The following is a 20,463-nucleotide window of genomic DNA, read 5'->3' as shown; positions in this document are numbered from 1 at the left end:
TGTCACGCACTCAGAGGGAGGAGAAGGTGATGCCGGTCCTGCCCTGCCGGGGAATCCCGTAGAGTTGGTGCCGAAACACCACAGCACCTCAGACTCACTCCCCACCAGCCCCCCCGCTGTCCCTGGTGCTTCTGATGAGCAGCGGGCAGAACAGGGCGGCACCACCCCATCTGGGACACCTGAGCAGCAGCCAGGCCCATCCAGGCCCGCTCACCCCAGAAAACATTCAATGGCATTACCATCGCTGAACCCCCCTCCACAATCAACATTCTGGGGGTTACCATTGATCAGAAACTGAACTGCACCAGCCATAATAATATTGTGACTACCAGGGCAGGTCAAAGGTCGGAATCCTACTCATCTCCTGACCTTCCCAAAGCCTGTCCGCCATCTATAAGACACAAGTCAGGAGTGTAATGGCATAATTTCCAATTGCCTGGATTAGTGCAGCTCCAACAACAGTCAAGAAGCTCAACACCATCCAGGACAAAGCAGTCCGCTTGATTGGTCCCCTTCCACAAACATTCAATCCCTCCACCACCCACCAACAATGGCAGCCATGTGTACCATCCACAAGATGCACTACAGTAACTCACCAAGATCCTTCGACAGAACCTTCCAAACCCACAACAACTACCACCTGGAAGGACAAGAGCAGCAGATACCTGGGAACCCTACCACCTGGAGGTTCCCCTCCAAGTCACTCACCATCCTGACTTGGAAATATATTGTCGTTCCTTCACTGTCACTGGAGAAACATCCTGGAAATCCCTCCCTGACAGCACAGTGGGTGCACCTACACCTCAAGGACTGCAGCGGTTCAAGAAGGCAACTCACCACCACCTTCTGAAGGGCAACTAGGGATGGGCAATAAATGTTGATCTAACCGCGTCGCCCACATCCCGTAAATGAATTTTTTAAAAGGTGGTCGCTAAAGGGGACTCGGATCACAGGGCGGGAACCACAGCAGGCCTTCTCCACTCCTGATGAGCTGGGGATCCACCTAGGCGCAGCGTTAAGGCCCGTAAGCCCAGAAAGGTAGACGCCAGTTAGGTTGCCATGGTTGCAACACACAGTGTAGCGATAGAGGCGAGGGCACAAACTTGGATATCTATGTTCACCGATTCACAATAAACACCTGTGCACACCATTTCAACCAGCTTTGGTGCTCTGTCAGATGGGGTGAGGGATGGACTCGGCTAGCTACAGAGGGTGTGCTGGGGGAGGGAGGGAGATGGGCAGATGGTAGGGGTAAGCTTGGGTCAGAGGCACCAGTGCAGCCAGTGCTCATGCTCAGGTGCCCCACCCCCATTCCTCTCCACCCCATAGCCCCCGCATCCCCAACATCCACCCTACCCCGTCCCCACCTCCCCCACCTCAAGGGTTTGGTAGTACCATGTGATGGAATGGTCAGCTTGAATGCAGGGATCACCCAAGTGGATGGTGGAAAGTGCTACTGTTGTAGACTAGTGTATTATAAAGTTCACCTGACCTGTAGCTTTATGTTGAACGATAGCCTTCCCTCCAGGTGTGATTTAACAGTCTCCCGTGACACTTTAATCGAAACAAGCTTTATTCTAAGAACTTAGTTAACATTTATATAAACAAACAGTAAGAATTTGTATCAATTACAAACATAAAGACACCCACAGCTACAGTATCTATGTATAATACTTAATGAATTCCCCCTTAACTGTTCCAATTCAACAACAAAATCCAGTACAAAAAGCCCCTATTCAAAGGCATGGCCTCTCAAGCTGTATTCTACGGTGCGGGCCTAACCCCTCTAGGTGAGGGCTTGGCCCCTAAAGGTGCGGAGACTTTGGGGTGGCCCGACGCCGGGGTGGTTCACGCCACTCAAACACGCCGGGACCCCCGCCCTGCCGGGTACGGGAGCATCCCGGCCCATATTCCTGCCTTCCTGATTGGCAATTGCGTAATGTTGAACCCATATCCCTCAACACCTTTAACCTGCCGACAGGTTTCACTGAGAGGAGAAATTTGGATGTAACTCCACCTTAGCAAACAAGGAGCAACCCAAGGGCAATTTTTCAGTTTCTCCCCAGTGAACATTTATAGCATTCATCGTTAAAAACCTCCTTCAGTGTTAAGACTGTCATCGCTATGGGAAAAAGCTAGATTCTGGATGTCTCTCGTGGCACAGTGGTTAGCACTGCTGCCTCACAGAGTCAGGGACCCGGTTTCATTTCCAGCCTTGGGTGACTGTCTGTGGAGTTTGCACTTTCTCCCCATGTCTGCGTGGGCTTCCTCCGGGTGCTCCGGTTTCCTCCCACAGTCCACAAATGTGTAGGGTAGGTGGATCAGCCATGATAAATTGTCCCTTAGAACATAGAACATAGAACATAGAACAGTACAGCACAGAACAGGCCCTTCGGCCCTCAATGTTGTGCCGAGCCATGATCACCCTACTCAAACCCACGTATCCACCCTATACCCGTAACCCAACAACCCCCCCTTAACCTTACTTTTATTAGGACACTACGGGCAATTTAACATGGCTAATCCACCTAACCCGCACATCTTTGGACTGTGGGAGGAAACCGGAGCACCCGGAGGAAACCCACGCACACAGGGGGAGGACGTGCAGACTCCACACAGACAGTGGCCCAGCCGGGCATCGAACCTGGGACCCTGGAGCTGTGAAGCATTTATGCTAACCACCATGCTACCCTGCTGCCCCTTAGTATCTAAAGATGTGCAGGTTAGGTGGGGCTCTGAGGATAGGGAGCGAGGGAGTGGGTAGGGTGCTCTTTCAAAGGGTCGGTGCAGACTTGATGGGCCGAATGATCTCATTCAGCTCTGTAGGAATTCTATGGATCTGCCAATGGAGTCATAGGAAATAGATAAACAATTCAGTCGGCAGCAACCTCAACCCCTGGAGACATTAAACTTTATGATTTAGGCTGCTGCTTATGTGCAGTCCTTAGGGAGCGCTGCATTATCAGGGTGTTGTTTGTTAAAGGAAGAAAAATAACATGCATTTATATGACAGTTCACTTCGGGGGATGTACCAGCTAAGGGCAGGGGCCTTTCCAGTGAGAGCAGGGTAGGTGAGGGGGGGGGGGGGGGGGGGGGGGTTTAAAGGAGGGGCCTGGCGAACCTGTAACCTGGGGAAGTGGGATCTGTGTTCAACCCATGAGAGTGGGTTGGGGACAGGGCAGGGTGGTACCCTGGCATTCCCACTGGCAGCGGGGCACCCTGATGCTGCCAACCTGGCACCTTGGCACTCCCACTGGGGCACCCTGGTGGTACCTTAATGCGCAACCATTGTGTCAACTGCACTACTGCCTATCGAGTAAGATACTGACCTGTTCCTTGCTAGTCTTCTCTGTTCATCCTGAGGCTGCTCTGTACCTGCGATGGCAGCTCTGATACTTCTCAGCTTGATCCAGGCCTTCCATGTGGTCAAAGAACTCTGTTAAAGATTGGATTTTCTCCATAGCTTCCTTTCACTGTAATGTGGAGATGCCGGCGTTGGACTGGGGTGAGCACAGTAAGAAGTCTTACAACACCAGGTTAAAGTCCAACAGGTTTGTTTCAAACACGAGCTTTCGGAGCACGGCTCCTTCCCCTCCTGGGGACTTCTTCACCTGAAGAAGGAGCCGTGCTCCGAAAGCTCGTGTTTGAAACAAACCTGTTGGACTTTAACCTGGTGTTGTAAGACTTCTTACTGTCCTTTCACTGTAGCCTTTTCTGGAGTTCCATCGACCATCTTCTCGTTCTGTCCTTCACCTCTGGTCATTTTTCTTGCTGCTTCTTCTGTCACTCGTCTTTTCATTTGTTGTTTCTTTCATTGTGTTTTCTGTTGTCACCTGTTATTATCATTATGGGACTAAGGTGGGGTTGTTCATGGTCTGGCCTTACAGATACTGCTGGAGACAAGTCTGTTGGTAAACTTTACCTTTGAGTGAACATTATACCAAGTATGTGTAAGACAGGCTTAGAGCGATGCTCGACAGAGATTTATCCATGCTATGTTGTCATGTGACCTTACATCACTATTGACGGTGACTGTATATTTATGTATTTAACATTAACTTTCTATACTACACTCAGGAGCAGATATGACATATATCTGTGTACCGTTATTGTGGAGGAGGCGCAATAGCTAGATCATGTGGAGAGAAGAGTTCAAGCATCCATTCAGTGAGAATACGGACAAGTAGATATGAATGTCCTTTCCCACAGAACTGGTCTCTTGGTCCTTTCTGAAAGGAAAATGTATGGAAATAGTGTGCTTCACCTGAAAAAGACAGCCACATCAACTATTGCAGAAAAGCTTGCAATCACATTCATCTGGCTGAACTGTGGCAAAATTTTCCGACCCCCAGCAGGGTCGGAGAATCGCCTGGGGCCGCCGAAAATCTGGCCCCCGCGTGGCTGAGATTCTCCGCCACCCGGGAAGTGGCGGTGGCGGGAATCGATCGGTGAGGCCCCTGCGGTGATTCTCCGGCCCGGATGGGCAGAAGTCCCGCCGCTGGGAGGCCTCTCCCACCGCCGAGGTTTGAACCACCTCTGGAACGGCGGCATCAGCGGCGCGAGCGGGCCCCGGGGTCCTGGGGGGGCGGGAGGCAATCGAACCCCGGGGGGTGCCCCCACGGTGGCCTGGCCCGCGATTGGGGCCCCCCGCTCAGACTCCGGGCCAGTGCCCTGGGTGCACTATTTTCCTCCGCGGCTGCCACGGCCTCCGCCATGGCAGAGGTGGAAGAGCACCCCACATCGCGCATGCGCCGGCAGTGACGTCAGCGGCCAGCTGGCCGCTGACGTCACTGCCGGCGCATGCGCCAACCGGCGAAAGCCTTTCGGCCAGCCCCGCTGCCGGGGGCGCCGATTTTTTGCGCCAGTCTTCTGGTGCCAACCGCTCTGGCGCGGGGCTGGCCCCCAAAGGTGGGGAGAATTCCCCACCTTTGGGAAGGCCCGACCCCGGAGTGGTTGGCGCCACTCCCCTACTCCAGGCCCCCCCGTCACGCCGGGTAGGGGAGAATGCCGCCCCCTGCTCTGTGGATGTAAATGTCGCCACTGTTCCCAGGTTTTATGGTTCTAGATTATTTCAGACGACCATGGACAATCTCTGCAATCTGAACCTGCCTGTATTCATCAACTTACTAACTTTCTTTATGGCACAGCTGGCCGAGGCGGCCCGACATTGGCCGGCAGTTGGATCTTCTGGTCTTGCCATTGGCAACAGGATTTCCTGTTGAATTCACCCCTCGCCAGCGGGAATTCCACTGCACGGGTGCGCCATCGCAGGACAGGAAGATCCCGACAGCATGAAGTGCTGGAAAATTCCGGCCTGTGGCCTCCTTCTGTGCTGAAACAATTTCCGGATTCTATTCGATGATTCTACATGTTTGCTGACTAAAAGTGGCAGATGTTTTCTAGCGCTCTGTCACCTTGAACATTTTAATAAGGCTGGGAGTGAAAAAGGAAATCTGTTGGCTGAATTAGCCTGTGGTTTTAAAAGGTCAAGTTTGGATGTAAAGTGTCTTTATGAAGTTCTGAAGAGGAAATTGAATGGAAAAATATTGGATTGTAGAATGTAAGAATTAGAGATGTTTGGCTTTGTTGCCAATGAATAGAAGAACAAAGAACACCTCCTACACATGAAGTCCAATTTTAATCCAATAAGAACGAGCATGAGGTAACCCATAATTGTGCAATTTGTATTGGTTTTGTTATGACCCAGAGCCGGGATCGAACCCGGGTCCTCAGCGCCGTGAGGCTGCAGGGCCAACCCACTGCGCCAGTGTGCCCCCCATTGGTGGCCTTCCTGCTCGTTGCTGCTGCCCTGAGAATGCCCTGGACTGGACAAGCTGGAGCTGCTCGAGGAGGAACAGGAGGCAGTCACCCAGGATGCCGAACATACTGAGGATGAGGATCCAAGGAGGCGCCGCATGAGGCCTTGTGTGTACGTCAGCTCCTGTCATTTGAGGACCTGCCGGACCGAGTGTGTCATCAAAGACTCCGGCTGAGCAGGGGGACAGTGCGCCATATGTGCCAGATCATGGTGCATCTGGTGCCGCGGGTGAATGGGGGAGGACACCCTGGTGGACATCAAGGTGACGGTTGTCCTGAACCTCTACGCCATGTGCTCCTTCCAGACGCCAAGTGGGGACCTGTCCGGGTTCTCAGAGCTCGGTGCACAGTGCATCCGTGGCATCACGGGGGCCCTGTATGCCCAGGCAGCACAATACATACATTTCAATGTCGACCGTTCCCACCAGCATACCCGGGCAGTGGGGTCCACCATCGATGGGATACCCTGGGCCCAGGGGGTGATCGACGGGATGCATGGCCCCCTACAATCAGGGGCTGATGACAGGCCGCTCTACACAAACCGAAAGAGGTTCCACTTGATGAACGTACAGCTGATACATGACCATCAAGGTGCGCATCATTCACCTCTGCGCCCAATACCCGGGCAGTTTGCAGGTACCTTCATCCTGGCACGCTCGACGATTCCTGACATGTGCGAGATGCTGGGAGATTGGCTCCTGGGCGACAGGGGTTATCCACCACGGTCTTGGCTGATGCATCTGGTGCATCTGGTGGGCAGTGGGCAGCAGGGCGGCACCACGTCACCTGGAACACCTGAGCAGCAGCTGGGCCCATCCAGGCCCAGGTGTTCCAGGAGACGGTGCCAAACAGGACCTAGGTCGCAGGGCAGGAACCATACTGTACCGTCTGGGGAACCAGGTGTTGTGTTAGAGCCTGTAAGGTCAGAAAGTTAGGCACCAGTTAAGTTGGCATGGACGCAGGGCACAGTTTAGTTATAGGAGCTAGGGCACGTATCTGTATATATTTGATCACATTAAACACCTGTTGTCACTGTTACAATCTGCCTAGAGATCTATAAAATAATGAATGGCATAGCTAAGGTAGATAGTCAATATCTTTTCCCAAAGGTAGGGGAGTCTAAAACTAGAGGGCATAGCTTTAAGGTGAGAGGGGAGAGATACAAAAGGGTCCGGATGGGTAATTTCTTCACACTGTGCGGTGTGAGTGTTGGAATGAGCTGCCAGAGGCAGCAGTAGAGGCCGGTACAATTTTGTCTTTTAAAAAGCATTTAGACAGTTAAATGGGTATAATGGGTATAGAGGGGTGTGGGTCAAAAGTGGGCAATTGGGACAGCTTAGTGATAAAACTGGGTGACATGGACATGTTGGGCCAAAGGACCTGTTTCCATACTGTAAACCTCGATGACTCTATGACCCTCGAGGTCCCCAAGCCTCCCCCACCCTTCCGTTCCCCGCCTTCTCTCGGGGTGCCATCCAACAAGCCGGTTGCGCTGGTGGAGCCCGTCCTGCACAAGCACCCCCGGCCACAGCAGGGGCACCTGAGCATTAGACCCCAGATCCCGGTCCCCAGGTTCATGCTGGGAACATAACATAGACAGGCTCAATGTCGCCCACCAGGTCCTGCAGTGTCTTCTTACCACAAGCTGGGTGCCTTCTGGACCCAATAGGTCCCCATGAGCCCGGCGTTCCAGGACATTCCTCCTTCTAGGAAACACCGTCCTTCTTATCGGCCACAGGAAAGGAAGGAAACAGCATCGGCAGCCTCCAGGCATCTGCAGCCACCAGCAGGTACAAGCAGCAAGCAGCTGTGAAGCACTCTCACAATTAACTAAGCTGTGAAATGCTTGTTTGATTTGATTTGATTTGATTTATTGTCACATGTACCGAAGTACAGTGAAAAGTATTTTCTGCGACCAAGGGAACGTACACAATACGTACACAGTAGACAAAGCGAATAATCAACAGAGAACATTGACGAATGGTACATCGCCAATGATCGGTTACAGTGCGGAACAAGGGGCCAAACAAAGCAAATACGTGAGCAAGAGCAGCATAGGGTGTCGTGAATAGTGTTCTTACAGGGAACAGATCAGTCCGAGGGGGAGTCGTTGAGGAGTCTTGTAGCTGTGGGGAAGAAGCTTTTCTTATGTCTGGATGTGCGGGTCTTCAGACTTCTGTACCTTCTGCCTGATGGAAGGGTCTGGAAGAAGGCAATTCCTGGGTGGGAATAGGTCTCTGATAATGCTGTCTGCCTTTCTGAGGCAGCGGGAGGTGTACAAAGATTATGAGGGGCATGGACAGGGTGGGTAGGATGCAGCTGTTCCTTAGTTGAGGGTCAGTTAAGAAGGTCCCCAAGTTCAGGATGAGGGGCAGGAGATTTCGGGTAGATTTAAGGAGAAACAGCAGGAAGAGGATCGGACTGTAAAAACACCTGCCAAATCCAAAACGATGGAAAGGATGGTCAATCACGGTGTGATGACCAGATTTCACATGGCAAAAGAGAAAAGAAGTCGCACCTAGAGGTTAAAAAAGAGACAAAGATGAAGGTTCCCACAGCAGATGAACCAAGGCAGAGGTTGAGTCGGTCAATAAGTGGAGCTGGAAATAGTCATTCTTTGTGATGGCGTGGATACATGTTTGGAAGCTTGCGTCAGGGCCAAGTATAACAGCAAGATTGTAAACAGTCTGCTTCAAGCTAAGACTGTTGCCAGCGACAGGAATGGAGGCAACAGCCAGAGAACAGAGTTTGGAACCAAAACTGAAGACAATCAGCCGGAATCTCCATTCCTGAGACAATAGTTTTATGCTTCCCAATTTTTAGTTGCGGGAAATTTCTGCTCATCTGGTACTGGATGTTGAACAAGCAACCTGGCAATTTAGCAACAAGGTGTGAGTCAAGAAAGTTGGCGATGAAGTGGAGATCGCTTATCATTAGTGCACATGTGAAAATTAATGGTGTATTTTTCTCAGTGTCACAGAGGGCTAACATGTAGATGAGAAATAGAAGGGGGTTAAGGATTGATCTTTAGAGATGTCTGAGGTTTCTGGTATGGCAGGCGGAAGGGAAGACATTGCAAATGACACTTTGGGTACGACAAATATGGAACCAGTCATATGAATGCAGTCCCACCAAGTGAAGAGGCATTGGAGGAGGAGGGTGGTAAACTGTGGCCTGGGCTGCAGACAGTGCAAGAAAGATGGGGAGGAATAGTCTCCTTTGTCACAGTCGCATTGGATGTCATTTCTGACTTCAATGAGAGCTGGTAGGGAGAACAGATCAATGAGAATTCAGTCAAAGATTGTGCAGGCAGGCCAAATGGGCTGGGCAATTGGATCTGTAACCTTAGTTGGACCAAAATTCGACAGCCTTTCCAGAACATTCCACTGCAATGTCCATGGTATAATGTTAGTGTTGATATATCCATTAAAGTAGAAACTGTTTCCTGAGGCATGAAATCAGCGGCATAGTTTGTCTAGTTAGCAACTGAGTTTGGAATCAAGTCAATGTGACTATCTCCTTAAATGCTAAACAAGAACAGAGAATGTTGGGAAGACCCAGGAAGCCTGGCAGCTTCCGGAGGGAGGGATGCTGCCCGACCTGCTGAGTTTTTCCAGCATTCTCTGTTCTGGTTTCAGATTCCAGTGGCCAAAGTATTTTGTTTATTTTAATTCTAAATTACAAATGTGATTGATGTTAGTATAATTGGCTCAGTTAGTATAATTCATTCATGTAAATCAGAGGGTACAAGTCCCACATCATGTACCTCATGACCATCCTTGTGTGGTGGAGCACTGTTGAAGATGTGGCTCTATCTGTTTGCTCCAGTTCATGAATCCCGTGATGAGGTTTAAAAACAGAGTAGGATGTTTCTTCTGCCTTTCGGCTAGCAGCGATTATAACGGTGATCACTTTTAAACAGGGAATTAGACAGCTAATAAAAGGGTAAATTTCCGGGGTGGGGGGGGGGGGGGGGTGGCTACAGAGAAAGAACAGGAAATAGAACTAATGGGATAGTTCTTTCAAGGAGCCAAGAAGCCTCTTGTGTTTTAATATTCAGAATTTTAACACTGTGCACAACACACAAACCTTCCAAAAACTTGCCGTGACAAATTCCATTTTCAGTGCCTGAGCTTCTATACCTAATAGGAGAGCTGCCACTTACACAGAAGGAGATAGGTTGGTACTCAAACTGTTATTAATTTCATCAGCTGTCACTGTTGTAATTCAAAAGGGCCTGTGGGTGCAAACCAATGGAGAACTGACTGTAACTCTGAAGACAACTGAAACCACTATGTGGTGAATGTATCACTGCTACCATTCACCATTGTATTGCATTACATTACATTGTATTATGTTGATGCCCTTGTGGGCTCCCCCTATGGCTCCGCCACCTCGGAGGAGGTATATAGATCTGCAGCCTGTAGGCAGCACACAGTACAGAGCAGTCGCAGGCTGGCACAGTTCTAGCGTATTAAAACCACTGTTCACTTCAACTTTCCGTCTCGTGTGAATTGATGGTCGCATAAATTTAATCGGCTACAATATCGTTATGGAAGCCGCCCTCAAACCTGACCGACTGGAACTCAACCCACAGGCAGCTGAAGCCAAAGGAATTTTCTCGCACTGGATCCGCTGTTTTGAGGCCTACCTTGCCGCCTCCTCCTCACCCACCGTCACCGAGGAACAGAAACTGAGTCTACTCCACGCCCGGGTGAGCCACAGAATCTCCGTGCAGATCGAGGAAGCGCCCATGTACACAGACGCGGTCGCGATCCTGAAAAGGCAGTACATGAGGCCGGTGAACGAAGTGTTCGCACGGCATCTCACCACTCGTCGCCAACGCCCCGGGGAATCGCTGGAGGAATACCTACGCGACCTGTAGGTACTCGCTCGAAACTGCAACTACAAGGACGTCACGGCCTCGTAGCATGTGGAACCCGCCGTCCGGGACATCTATGTGGCTCGAGTCCGGTCCAACTACGTCAGACAGCGCTTGCTCGAAAAGGGCGCCCTCGACCAAGAAGAGACGGTAAAACTATCCACCTCCTCAGAAGTAGCTTTTCAGAGCCTCAATACTTTCCCCTCCGACCACGTGATCCCCTTGTGGACACCCGACCAGAGGGTGCCGCAGGCCTGTGTCACGCGGCTGCCCACCCAACCCGGGGGGGCTGCCCTGCTATTTCTGCGGCCAGAACCAGCACCCCAGGCAGCGTTGCCTGGCTCGGAACGCGATCTGTAGCAACTGCGGCTAGAAAGGATACTTTGCCAAAGTCTGCCTGGCCAGATCCAAAACTCCTAAATCACAGGCCCGACTTTCAGACTCACAGGCCCACACACCCGGCAGCGTGGCTGTGTGCCTGCCTGTACTGCCCCCTTTGGACGCATCATCTGCCTCATGCTGTCCGTGGGGGCAGCCATCTTTAACCCTACCCGACACGTGCGTCTCAGGGGGGCCGCCATCTTGGCCGCCACCTTCAACGCCACCCGACATGTGCGACCGACGGGGGCAGCCATCTTAGGACCACCCAACCACCTCCGACCTCGCCAGCTACCCGCAGCTCGGCCCTGTCACCCTCGACGAGTCACGGCCCAAGCACCTCGGGAACTCGATGATGACCGTCCGGATCAATGGGTACGAAACGCCCTGCCTGTTTGACTTTGGGAGCACGGAAAGCTTTGTACATCCAGACACGGCGCTTTTCTCTCCAAATTTCCCCCGCATTCCAAACAATCTCCCTCACTTCCGGATCGCATTCAGTGCAGATACGGAGGTACTGTGTCGCGAACCTCGTGATACAGGGCGGCGAGTATGCCAGTTTTAAACTATATGTCCTCCGCGATCTCTGCGCTCCACTCCTGTTGGGACTGGACTTCCAGTGCAACCTCAGGAGCCTGACCCTGAAGTTTGGCGGGCCCCTACCCCCTCTCTCCGTATGTAGCCTCGTGACCCTGAAGGTCGCCCCTCCCGCACTCTTCGCAAACCTCACCTCCGACTGTAAACCCGTCGCCACCAGGAGCAGGCGGTACAGTGCCCAGGACAGGACTTTTATCAAGTCGGAGGTCCAGCGGCTCTTGCGGGAAGGGATCATCGAGGCCAGTAATAGCCCCTGGAGAGCCCAGGTGGTGGTCATCAGGACCGGGGAAAAGAACTGGATGGTTGTAGATTACAGCCAAACCATTAACCGGTAAACGCAACTCGATGCGTACCCCCTCCCCCGGATAGCAGACATGGTTAATCAGATTGTACACTAGCGGGTGTTCTCCACGGTAGATCTGAAGTCCGCATACCACCAGCTTCCAATCCGCCCGGAAGATCGCCACTACCTGGCCTTTGAGGCTGACGGCTGCCTCTTCCACTTCCTCTGGGTCCCCTTCAGCATCACCAACGGGGTCTCGATCTTCCAAAGAACGATGGACCGAATGGTAGACCAGTACGGGCTACGGGCCACATTCCCGTACTTGGACAATGTCACCATCTGTGGGCATGATCAGCAGGACAACGACGCCAACCTTCAGAAGTTTCTCCAAACCGCCCAAGCCCTCAGTCTCACCTACAACAAGGAGAAATGCGTTTTCCGCACAACCTGACTTTCCATACTCGGCTCTGTTGTGGAAAACGGAGTCCTGGGGCGGGCCCGACCCTGACCGAATGCGCCCCCTCCTTCAACTCCCTCCCTCCCACTGCCCCAAGGCCCTGAAGGGATGCCTGGGGTTCTTTTCATATTATGCCCAGTGAGTCCCCAACTATGCGGACAAGCCCACCCACTTATCAAAGCCACCATCTTCCCCCTGACGACTGAGGCCCGCCTGGCCTTCAGCCGCATCAAGGCAGACATTACCTAGGCCGTGATGCACGTGGTGGGCGAGTCCATCCCCTTCCAGGTGGAGAGTGACGCGTCAGAGGTCGCCCTCGCCACTACCCTTATCCAGGCAGGCAGACCTGTAGCGTTTTTTTCCCAGTACCCTCAACGCCTCCGAGATTCGACACTCCTCGGTCGAAAAGGAAGCTCAAGCCATTGTGGAAGCTGTGCGGCATTGGAGGCACTACCTGGCTGGTAGGAGGTTCACCCTCGTCACCGACCAATGGTCGGTAGCCTTTATGTTCAACAATACACAGCAGGGCAAGATCAAGAATGATAAAATCTTGAGGTGGAGAATCGAACTCCCCGCCTATAATTACGATATTGTAACGAGCCCCCAGATGCCTGTCCCGTGGCACATGCGCCAGCATGCGAGGTGACCGACTCAGGGCCATCCACAATGACGTCTGTCACCCGGGGGGTCACCCGGCTTCTCCATTTCATCAGGGCCCGCAACCTACCCTACTCCACCGAGGAGGCCATGACCAGGGACTACCAAATCTGCGCCGAGTATAAGCCGCACTTCTATCGATCAGATAAGGCCCATCTGGTGAAGGCATCCCGGCCCTTTGAACGCCTCAGCATCGATTTCAAAGGGCACACCCGTCCACTGACCGCAACGCGTATTTTCTTAACGTTGTTGACGAGTATTCCCGTTTCCCCTTTGCCATCCCATGCCTCAGGGTCCCAGGTTCGATTCCCGGCTGGGTCGCTGTCTGTGTGGAGTCTGCACGTCCTCCCCGTGTGTGCGTGGGTTTCCTCCGGGTGCTCCGGTTTCCTCCCACAGTCCAAAGATGTGCGGGTTAGGTGGATTGACCATGCTAAATTGCCCGTAGTGTAAGGTTAATGGGGGGATTGTTGGGTTACGGGTTACGTGGGTTTAAGTAGGGTGATCATTGCTCGGCACAACATCGAGGGCCGAAGGGCCTGTTCTGTGCTGTACTGTTCTATGTTCTATGTTCTATGACCGCAGCCACTGTCATTATGGCCCTGCATAGCATCTTCCCCCTGTTCAGTTTCCCCACTTACGTCCACAATGACCGGGGCTCCTCGTTTATGAGCGACGAACTGCATCAATACCTGCTCGGTAAGGGCACTGCTTCGAGCAGGACTACCAGCTACAAACCCGGGGGAAATGGACAGGTGGAGAGGGAGAACGCGACAGTCTGGAAGGCCGTCCTTCTGGCCCTACGTCTAGGAGTCTCCCAGTTTCCCGCTGGCAGGTGGTCCTCCCCGACGCTCTCCACTCCATTAGGTCCCTCCTTTGCACAGCCATGAATGAGACACCTCATGACTGCCTATTTGGCTTCCCCAGGAAATCCACCTCCGGGGTCTCGCTTCCGTCCTGGCTGCCAACACTGGGGCCTGTCCTCCTCCGAAAGCACATGAGGAGCCATATGTCCGACCCCCTGGTTGAGAGGGTCCAGCTCCTTCAGGCCAACCCCCAGTATGCCTACATGGCGCAGCACGACGGCCGACAAGATACAGTCTCCCTCCGGGACCTGGCACTCGCCGGTTCCCCTGCAACCATCACCTACCCCCCACCCTACACCAAACACCGCCCTCACCCCTACATGGCCTACACCCACCCTCCCCCATTGCTGACCTACAGGGATGAAACTCCAGAAGGCATGCTCCAGGAGCCAACACCCGTGCCCACAGCGACGAGTTCAACACCCGTGCCTGCAGCGAAACCAGAGCTCAGGCGATCGCAACGAACGATCAAGGTGCCGGACAGACTCGATCTGTGTGCCCACGTCACCCCTGCTGGACTTCAATTTTTAACACGGGGTGAATGTGGTGAATGCATTACTGCTACCATTCACCATTGTATTACATTACATTGTATTGTATTATGTTGATGTCCTTGTGGGCGCCGCCGATGGCTCTGCCCCCTCGGGGGAGGTATATAGATCTGCAGCCTGTAGGCAGCACTCAGTACAGAGCAGTCACAGGCAGGCACAGTTCTAGCGTATTAAAACCACTGTTCACTTCAACTCTCCGTCTCATGTCAATTGATAGTCACATCACACTAAACCTCTGAAGTGAGAGGATCCTGAAGAAAATCATCTCATACCGATTTGAGTTCCCAATAATGTGGCATAAATCCTAATTAATAACCTCTCCCATAAGTTAACATTCTCCCCAATGGTGCAATGACAGGATCTTTTCTCAGCATCAGCATTTGCAGAGTTGTGGAGCTGAAGGCTAGGAACTATAGGAACAATAGGAACTACCCCAGTTGCAATCAATGCTCTGCAGATTATACGTAGTCTCACTCATTCTTCTGAAGTTGTTGAATGCAGTTTTACAGGAAAAAGTCTGAAGTATTTGTTACAGTTATCTGGGGGATACTACCACAAACTTCCACATGGATGAACACTGTTTGCCTTCATTCTTCTCTGTCCACATTGTGGTCTCATCTGTGGCAAAACAATCAGAGTTAATGCTTCCAGACAAATTGATTCTTCTTCAAAAGAAGAATCATATTGGTCTGGAAACATAACCGTAATGTCTGAGCTTCCCCCCCCCAACCTCCGTCAGATGGGAGGTGTTTCACAATGAACAGCTGGAGAATCCCTCTCGGAACTTCACAGGTAATGGTTCACATGTCAATTGCCAAGAAGTGTTCATTTTCTCTGGGCAATTACATGTGCTGGGAAACAACCAGAAATGCAATTTAGATCATAAACGTTGGGTGATTCTGACAGGATCACATCAATAATTACTCATAAAAAGTTAGAGGAAGTTAAACCTCTTCAAACTTCTGGATAACTATTATAAAGACACTGATCGTCCTCCCCACCACAGAACTATCCCCTCCAAAACATGATCAATTGCACAAAGACTTGAGTTGGGAACAACTGAGGCTTTATTGCTCTAAGATGTGTGGCCTCCCACAGCAGCTGGTGAAATGGCTGCAGCATGGAGGACACACATATTTATACTCCACCTACTGGGTGGAGCCAGCTGGCAGGGACTACCAACGTACCTGTAGTACAGGTCCTACCATACATCACCTAATAGAGGTGCAACAGTGGTTTACCACATTTGCCCCCTGTTAAAACTGAGTCCGGCAGGGGTGGTGGAGAACTATATACAACAAATGGTTTTATTTTTACATTTACATTTACAATATTTGATAGAGAGAGAAAAAAAATGTCTTTTGAAGTCCAGTGGACCAGTTAGCTGTTTAACCAGTCCAGGGCCTTGATGTGCCGCTGGGAACGACGCAGTGGTGGCGGCGATGCCGATGCTGGTCTGATCTTCGGTGACTCCAGGAGCGCGCCAAAATCCTCTTCATCCTTCGGCGTGGGCAGGGGGAGGACGGATGGTCCCGGGGGGGTTGCTGCCGGGAGCGCTGGGGGAGGGGAGGGTGGCGCCGGGCCAGAGGGGTGTGTGTGTGTGGAACCTGCTGGTTCCAGGTCCCTGAGGGAGACAGTATCCTGGCAGCCGTCGGGGATGCCACGTAGACATACTGGGGGTTGGCATGGAGCAATTGCACCCTCTCCACCAACGGGTCCGCCTTGTGGAGTCAGACATGCCTACGGTGCAGCACGGGTCCTGGAGCTGCGAGCCAAGTCGGGCGTGACACCCCGATGTGGACTTCCTGGGGAAGGTAAAAAGACGTTCATGGGGTGTGTTATTTGTAGCGGTGCACAGTAGTGACCGGATGGAGTGCAGTGCATCAGGGAGGACCTCCTGCCAGCGGAAGACCGGGAGGTTCCTGGACTGTAGGGCCGGCTGGACGACCCTCCAAACCGTCCCGTTCTCCCTCTCTACCTGCCCGTTCCCCCTGGTCGTCCTGCTGGAGGCGATACCCCTGCTGAGCAGGAACTGACGCAGCTCATCACTCATGAATGAGGATCCCCTGTCACTGTGGATGTAGGCGGGGACACCAAACAGACCGAAGATTGTGTTGAGGGCTTTGTTGACGGTGGCAGATGTCATATCAGGGCATGGGATGGTGAAGGGGAATCTGGAGTACTTATCACCACACTGAGGAAATACGTGTTACGGTCGGTGAAGGGGAGGGACCCTTTGATATCCACACTGAGGCGTTCAAATGGGTGGGAGGCCTTCACCAGGCGCGCACGGTCCGGCCGGTAAAAGTGCAGCTTGCACTCCGCACAGACCTGGTGATTGTCCATACTTCCTCGACGGAGTAGGGCAGATTGCGGGCCTTTATGAAATGGTACAACCGTGTGACCCCCGGGTGACAAAGGCTGTCGAGCAGGGCCCGGAGTCGGTCTATTTGTGCGGGGGCACATGTACCTCGGGATAGGGCGTCTGGGGGCTCGTTGAGCTTACTGGGGCGATACAAAATCTTGTAATTGTAGGTGGAGAGCTCGATCCTCCACCTCAAGATCTGATCATTCTTGATTTTGCCCCGCTGTGTGTTATTGAACATGAAGGCTACCAACCATTGGTCAGTGAGGAGAGTGAATCTCCTGCCAGCGAGTTAATGCCTCCAATGCCGCACAGCTTCAATGATGGCTTGGGCCCCTTTTTCGACGGATGAGTGCTGAATTTCTGAGGCATAAAGGGTGTGGGAAAAGAATGGCACGGGTCTGCCTACCTGATTGAGGATGGCAGCTAGGGCGACGTCTGATGCGTCGCTCTCTACTTGAAAGGGCAGTGTCTCGTCTACTGCATGCATCCCGGCCTTGGCGATATCGGCTCTGATACGGGCGAAGGCCTGTTGTGCCTCGGCCGTCAGGGGAAAATGGGTTGATTGTATAAGTGGGCGGGCCTTGTCCACATAGTTTGGGACCCACTGAGCGTAGTACGAAAAGAACCCCAGGCAGTGTTTGAGGGCCTTGGGGCAGTGTGTGTGTGTGTGTGTGGGGGGGGGGGGGGGGGGGGGGGGGGGGGAGGGGGGGGTGGGGGGGGGGGGCAGCTCCATGAGGGGGAGCATGCTGTTAGGTTCAGGCCCCAGAACTCCGTTCTGGACCACATAGCCGAGGATGGCTAAGCGAGTCGTGCTAGACACGCACTTCTCCTTGTTGTAGGTGAGGTTGAGAAGAGTGGCGGTGTGGAGAAATTTGGCAAGGTTGGCGTCGTGGTCCTGCTGATCATGGCCACAGATGGTAACGTTGTAACGGTCGTCCATTCGGACCATCTCCCTTTGGAAGACCGAGACCCTGTTGGAGACGCCGAAGGGAACCCTGAGGAAGTGATAGAAGCGGCCGTCTGCCTCCACCATGGCGGAGGCGGAAGAGACCCCCTCCACCGCACATGCGCCGGTGGTAATGTCAGTGGCCGCTGACGCTCCGGGCATGTGCGGACTCACGCCGACCGGCGAAGGCCTTTCGGCCAGCCCCGACGCCGATCGTGTGAAGCCAAAGGCCATTCCCGCCGGCCGGCGGAGCGGGAGCCACTCCGGCGCGGGCCTAGCCCCTCAAGGTGCGGAGAGTTCCACACCTTTTGGGGAGGCCCGACGCCGGAGTGGTTGGCGTCACTCCGCCCCGTAAGGGAGAATTTTGCCCCGTGTTTCTGCACCTTCTGTTTTTATTTTGTATTTTCAGCTTCATCCGTATTTTACCTTTGTGCTCTCAAGGGACTGGAAAATTAAATGCTATTGGTCCCACACTAATTATTGTACCAAACTACTAATCCGGATTCAAACTCAGAAGGAAACAGAATCGCAGCAACAAGACATTTTTAACCTTTAAAACTCTTTTGCAGACCAGCCAAAGTAAAATAAGCAACAATAAGTAAATAACTTGATAGGTGAGGGAATTACTGATTGGACGGATGCTATTTAATAAGTTGCATTTCATTGCTAGGAATAATAAAAAAGAAAGCAAGAAAGGGCCATTTGTCCCATTCTGGCCCCCCTATCTATTTTCTAAAGATTCAGCACATGAAAACAGGCTGGAGCTGCCACAACCAAACTACGACATATATTGGCTCTGTTTATGGGGGTTAATATGGTCGCCTTCCTTAATTCTAATTACGTTTGCTCAAGAGTCGCCAGGTATCTTTCGATACCGCCACAAGATTCAAAACCGAATACTGACCAAAGACTCGATACACCAGTTAGTCAGTTTGAAATCAATGCTCATTTATTTACACACACAGTCAAATATACTCATGCACAAAACTCTACCAACTAAACTACCACTACTGCTAAAGCCTATACTTAGCTTCGGGCGCCCACTCAGTCAGAGGAACAATGGCCGTTGTCCGTTTCTGAGGCTGCTGTGATCGAGTTGGTACGGGATAGTAGCTAGGAGTATCTGTCTCGTAGCGTGCGTTGACTTTGGACTTACTTGTTCTGGTGCGGCTGCTGGGCAGGTCTCTCCTTACTGAGAGCCAAGGCCAATAGAGCGATTCATTCTCAGGGGCTTCTTCTTATACCCAATGGTCCCAACTTGGCCCCAATTAATTGGACCATATCCTGATCATTCCTATCGATTTCCTCCAATAAAGGGGTGGGTGCCCTGATTGCTGGGCGGGCCCTAGGTGGCCATTGGCCTGCTTTGTTCTAGTCTCCTCTGGCGCCGGGGTGTCTGCCTTAGTATCGTTTATTTAAATGTTACTCTTTTGTCCCCGGAGATGGCTCATTAGTATGGTAATGGCTTTGCAAGTATCGGTCTTGTCTGAGAGCTACGGCTCCAATCAACGGACAAACCTTGCATCTGCTTGCTTTCTCAGTATTGTCCATTTTCCCTGCATTCTTTGCAAAGTGTCCATTTTGTAATCGGGAAGTGGACATCCCAGATGGCTACAATTGCCCCTGGTTGTGGTCGAAGCCTGCACTACTTCCTACCTAAAATAGCAATTTGGGTGCGATTTACCTCATGGGTTGCTCACCCCCATGTTGCTGAAGCGGGAAAAGACTATTCCAACACCTGGCGATGCATCTCTTCTAAAGTGGAGCTTGGCGTTAATGGAGCAGGAAATGCACTGACCCCATTTTGAGCCTGCTGACGCCCCATGCACTAAAGCCTGGAATGCATTGCCTAAAAAAGAATGCCATGACAACCGGTTGTCACTTAAACTATTTGTGAAGTGTGCACTGATATTTCTGTTGGACTCAGGTCACAGAGCGTGAGCATGTGGGTCTCAGAAGAGTAAATTACTGCCACTGTGGAAGTCTATGTGCAGTACCGTAGCTGGTCTCAGTGCAGACACTTTAGAAATGTGCAGCCACAATTTCACTTTAGTTTTAATTTACAGGTTGGGAAAGAGTGGAAGAAAGACATCGCAAAACTTTGGGTAATTGTATGCTGCCTGAAACTTTTTAAATGAAACAATTTATATTGCTACCAGCACTTAATTCCACTTTAGCACTGATTTAATTTTCTATCAGTCTTTTGGGCATCAGTAATAATACCAGAGCTCAGTGCTCTTGGACTTTGCTACTCTCAGATGCTTTTTATATGTAGATTTTTAGATGAAACTTTAAAGAATAGATATATGTCTGGAGATCCAATTTGGCCAAAACTTCACAGAAGTGGTTCGTGAATTCTCCTGTGCCTCTGAGTGTTGACTTATCCATTTGTGCTGAAATCACAGCTAATTTAAAGTGTGCTTTTTACATGTTTCATTTATCCTGCTTTCTTTCACCAGAACAAAATAAAAATACAAAGGGGTCACCAACCACTGCCGCAAAACAGATCTTGCAATGCTGTTGAAGCCGTCCCATTAAGCAACATTGGATCAAAATTGAAAAGCCCTGGAAGTCAAGGCCAGCCATTTGGCTGAACTCTTCATTAAAATTGTCTTCAATGCGAAGTTCCATTCATTTGAGGTGTTTCCTTTTACCTCTAAAGGC

The sequence above is a fragment of the Scyliorhinus canicula genome, chromosome 1 (assembly GCF_902713615.1).
Source record: "Scyliorhinus canicula chromosome 1, sScyCan1.1, whole genome shotgun sequence".
Taxonomy (NCBI): domain Eukaryota; kingdom Metazoa; phylum Chordata; class Chondrichthyes; order Carcharhiniformes; family Scyliorhinidae; genus Scyliorhinus; species Scyliorhinus canicula.
This window is presented reverse-complemented; position numbering follows the sequence as displayed.